The following is a 5186-nucleotide window of genomic DNA, read 5'->3' as shown; positions in this document are numbered from 1 at the left end:
AGATTTCTTAAAAAGCTGGAAATAGAACTGCCATATGACCCAGCAATACCACTTCACACTGAGGAAACCAGATCTGAAAGAGACACGTGCACCCCAATGTTCATCGCAGCACTGTTTATAATAGCCAGGACATGGAAGCAACCTAGATGCCCATCAGCAGATGAATGGATAAGGAAGCTGTGGTACATATACACCATGGAATATTACTCAGCCGTTAAAAAGAATTCATTTGAATCAGTTCTAATGAGATGGATGAAACTTGAGCCCATTATACAGAGTGAAGTAAGCCAGAAAGATAAAGAACATTACAGCATACTAACACATATATATGGAATTTAGAAAGATGGTAATGATAACCCTATATGCAAAACAGAAAAAGAGACACAGATGTACAGAACAGACTTTTGGACTCTGTGGGAGAAGGTGAGGGTGGAATGTTTCGAGAGAAGAGCATGTATATTATCTATAGTGAAACAGATCACCAGCCCAGGTGGGATGCATGAAGCAAGTGCTCGGGCCTGGTGCACTGGGAAGACCCAGAGGAATCGGGTGGAGAGGGAGGTGGGAGGGGGGATCAGGTTGGGGAATACATGTAACTCCATGGCTGATTCATGTCAATGTATGACAAAACCCACTGCAATGTTGTGAAGTAATTAGCCTCCAACTAATAAAAAAAAAAAAAGAGATAGCATAAAGTAAGAGTTGTCAGGGTTTGGCCTAACTGAATGTGAACTGATATGCAGAACAAATCAAGGCTTGTTAATTAAGCAATTAGTACTTTATTCATTAATTCCATGAACATTTATTGAACTTCTGAAAGTGAAAGAAAGTGAAAGTGTTAGTTGCTCAATGGTGTCCAACTCTTTGTGACCCTATGGATTCTAGTCTGCCAGACTCCTTTGTCCAAGGGATTCTCCAGGCAAGAATACTGGAGTGGGTTGCCATTGCCTTCTCCAGAGGATCGTCCTGACTCAGGGATTGAACCCGGGTCTCCTGCATTGTAGGCAGATTCTTTACTGCCTGAGCCACCAGAATGACTACTGAGCATCTACCTTGTGTTCTATCTCCCAGGGATGCCATAGTGAACAAGACAGACAAGTTCTTTGTTTTTATGGAGTACACATTCCCCTGAGAGGGACTGACCATAAGCAAAAAAAAAAAAAAAAAAAAGGACAATACCAGGTAGCAATAAATGCTATGGTGAAAATAAAAGAGTCAAGTGATAGAGAAGGATTAAGGTCTGTTTATGTAGATGGAATATTCCAGAAAGACTTTGCGGCTAAAATCTTGATTTTCTCTGCCCATAAATACTGAATGAAAAATACAGGGACAGAGTTTGGAGGAAAAAGAAAGGTGGTTTTCATCCTCAGCTGGCAGAGGGGAGACACAGAAGGCTCCTGAAGAACAGTGCCCCCTCTTCCATGAGGAATCTGGAGGATGATATAGATGAGGGCTTGCAGTCAGGGGTTGGTGATGAGGAACAAAAGTGTAGGGATCTTGTATTTTTCTTCCTCTTGCATTCTTTCAAAAACAGTCATAGGCTGGTGTCAGGTAGCCCTGTAATTTGTTTCTTGCAGTCAAGTAGCCCAGTAGTTGGGTCCATTGTCTTTTTTGTATTGTATTGTGACCTTTTTTTCTGTAATGCAGAATGAGAAAAACTACAAGGGGTGGTGGGCAGAGAGAGAGTGCTGTTAAGGTAAACACCAGATACAGGATGTAATTAGCATAGAGTCAAAAGTTAATAGGTGTAAAATGTTCCTCAAGCAGAGCTAGGGGGCAGAAAAGCAAATTTAGTTACAGATTACAGATTGGGAACAAAGAAAAAACCAGGAGCGATCAGACCTGCTCCCTGTTATCTTCTTTGTTCTCAGGAAAGAAAAGAAAAACTCATTCCTCTTTTTTCCTTTCCACTGCAACAAGACCTCTCTGAGGAACTGACACATATACAAAGATCTGAATGATGAGAAGGAGTAAACCATCTAAAGATCTGGGAGGCAAGTGTCCTAGCAAAGGGACCAGCAAGTATAAAAACTTCAAGAAAAGAATGAGCTGGACATGCTTAAAGAACCCAAGAAGGCAAGGAGTGGGCAAAGAGATGAGGACAGAACAGTACATAGAGCCAGCATTGTTGTTGTTCAGTTGCTCAGTTGTGTCTGACTCTCTGCAATCCCATAGATTGCAGCATGCCAGGCCTCCCTGTCCTTCACCATCTCCCAGTTAGGGGGGCTTAATTTGGAAGGTTTAAATAGAATAGTTGCATGATATCATGCAATAGCATCCATTAGATCACAGTTTTGGGAGGCCAGAAATCGCTGATGGCTGTGACATTTCCTGCTTATTGATATGGCAGGAGATATTTTCATTTCACAGTATGTTAATGACAAGCATATTAGAAATACAAATGGAACTATCAAGAGGTCAAGTAGATCTAAAAGTCAGTTATAGAGGAATTGTTGTATGTCAAGAATAGAAGCCAAACAATATGTTAAAGAGACAGTAGTAGCTATAGAGATGGGGTTCATGGATTCAGGAGATATTTTAGAGATAGAATGACAAAACTTGCTGATTAATTAGATGCAGGAAATAGAGAAAAGGAAAAGTGAAGTTGCTCAGTCATGTCTGACTGTTTGTGACCCCATGGACTGTAGCCTACCAGGTTCCTCTGTCCATGGGATTTTCAGGTAAGAATACTGGAGTGGGTTGCCATTTCCTTCTCCAGGAGATCTTCCCAATCCAGGGATTGAACCTGGGTCTCCTGCATTGTAGGCAGATACTTTACCACCTAAGCCACCAGGGAAGTCAAAGGATTTCTAAATATTTGCTTGAGTAACTAGGTAGATTATGGTTCTAGGTATTGATGTGTCTAAAAAACGTGAGTGACATGGCAGGTCTTGGAAGTTTTGTTTTGGGTATTGTCTACTAAAAAATATCATCAGAACCTGATAGTAAATATTTTATTTGCTGGGAATGTTTAGGACTCTGAGCCCAGGAGACAGCATCTCAGTAGCTCAGAGAAAACTGCTCCAAAGAGGCAGGAGGGGGTGTCAGGCTGTAAACAAGTTTGCAACAAGGAAGCAGGTAGTCTGAACATCAAAGATCAGGTGTCAAGATGTTTAGCATTCTGTATATGGGAAGATGCAAGTCTCTGGCCTCATTGAATTTATTCCTTTCATATGCACCTCAGCTAACTGGGCCAATCCTGTTTGCCTATTCACCTTGCTTCTTGCATTCCCCTAGTTCCTCAGCAATTACCATGGTGCTGGCAGCATCCATTAGATCACAGTTTTGGGAGGCCAGAAATCGCTGATGGCTGTGACGTTTCCTGCTCATTGATATGGCAGGAGATATTTTCATTTCACAGTATGTTAATGACAAGTATATTAGAAATACAAATGGAACTATCAAGAGGTCAAGTAGATCTAAAAGTCAATTATAGGTAAAGTTCAAGGCCAGAGATATAAACCTCAGAATCACTAGAAATATAGATAACTCCTTAGAGCCATGGGACTGGATGAAATCACCTAGTGAGAGGATGTAGATGAAGAAAAGGGGCCCAAGATTCAAATTCTGAGGTTTTCCAGTATTTAGGTCTATCTGAGAATAAGGGGACAGCAACGGAGTGGCCAGGAAGGACAGGGGGGGAAATGAGCAGAGTGAAGTATCTTAGATTCAAATACAGAGAGGCTTTCCAGGACAGAATGGTCTGATGCTCCTGAGCGGGCTATAAAGATGAGAACAGAAATGTTACTGTTGGATGAGAAAGCATGTGAATGATTGTTGATCTTAATGTGGATGATGGCAGAAAGCCTGCTGGAACAGGATGAAGAAGAAAATGGGAGGTGAGGAAATAGAGGCAGAGACTATAGACAAATTTAAAAAAAAATTTTGCTGTGAAGTGAGTAGAATACTGGGGTAGGAGAGCAGAGTGTTAAGATTTTTGTAATATACAAGACTAATGGTTCTTTGCATGCTAATGAGAATGATCCCAGGGAGATGGAAAAACTGATAATCCAAAGTAAACAGAGTTCTAATTGCAGGAGGAAAGTTTTTGAGAATCCTAGGGCTGAGATGTGAAGGATTCAGTAGAGACCTGGCTTTTGATCAGAAGGACCTATCTTCCACTGAAACTGGAAAGAAGACAGAATTAACAGAGGTTCTGGTAAACTGGCATCACTGACTCAGTGGACAAGGAGCAAACTCCAGGAGACAGTGAAGGACAGGAAGCGTGGTGTGCTGCAGTCTATGGGATCACAGAGTCAGACACAACTGACTGACTGACTGGACAACTGGTAAACTGGTAGATTTAGTATTGGAAAGATGGAATTTGTCTCACTGCTTCTATTTTAATCAAAAAAGCTGAGGCATGATTTCAAATCTGGATACTGGGAACACTCATAGGTGTATGCAAACTTCACAGGATCTGTGGAGAGAAACAGAGGGCTCAGAATAGACTTATGGTCATTTAATCTGTCTGTGTTCAAAAGTGACCACTCTAGCTATATCTTCCAAATGGTGGGACTTGCGGGCAAGGACACATAATTTTCTAAAATCTAAAAAGATTGTTTTTAATATGAGTACTAGATAACTGGTTACAGTGGCATATTTGATATTTTTTTGTAGAACCAGGGAGCATATAAATAAATATATACTTAATCCTCAGTTATGTTCATTGGAATCATGTTTTTCTACTTACCAGTGCAGCCCCATTAACCACCACAAAGCCTAGGGGCCCTTTCACCAATATTTGTTGTATGAATGAGTGATGTGATTTGAAGGACTTCGAAAGCAACGAATGACCTTTTCCCAGGATAGGTGGGGTAGTACTTGAAAAAAAAAGCTTTCACAAATGTAATATCTTGTTCCTGAACTTAAAATCAGAAGAACTCCGTTGAGAAGGAACAGAGCTGACAGAGAAGCTCTTAGGATATTTAACTCGACTTTTATATCTCTCTGGAAATCACCAGAGTAACTTAAGAGGTTTCAGGAAAGGCTGTAACCCTAGGTTCCAATTTCATATCCTTTTCCTGGCAGTAGTATCCACCAAAGTAATGAAAGGCAGTATGAATTAGTATAACGGGGCCTCGTTCACGAAGTATCTTTCTAGTTAGCAGTTCTGAATAGAATCCTGACTGACATCAAGTATCTTTGTCTATGGCAGGGCATACATCAGTCTGAATCAGCAGTAT

At 40.9% G+C, this 5186-nt stretch overlaps 1 non-coding gene across 1 annotated transcript; it reads right to left on the bottom strand.

Annotated features, from left to right (window-relative positions):
• Window positions 1-2725: 2725 nt before the first annotated feature.
• On the bottom strand, window positions 2726-2797 carry TRNAC-ACA (transfer RNA cysteine (anticodon ACA)). Its single transcript has one exon. It is a non-coding gene; the product is annotated as a tRNA-Cys (tRNA).
• Between the last annotated feature and the right edge of the window lie 2389 nt (window positions 2798-5186).

The sequence above is a fragment of the Dama dama genome, chromosome 6 (genome assembly GCF_033118175.1).
Source record: "Dama dama isolate Ldn47 chromosome 6, ASM3311817v1, whole genome shotgun sequence".
Lineage (NCBI taxonomy): Eukaryota > Metazoa > Chordata > Mammalia > Artiodactyla > Cervidae > Dama > Dama dama.
The sequence above is the reverse complement of the archived record's forward strand: the minus strand, read 5'-3'. Positions and strand labels throughout refer to the sequence as shown.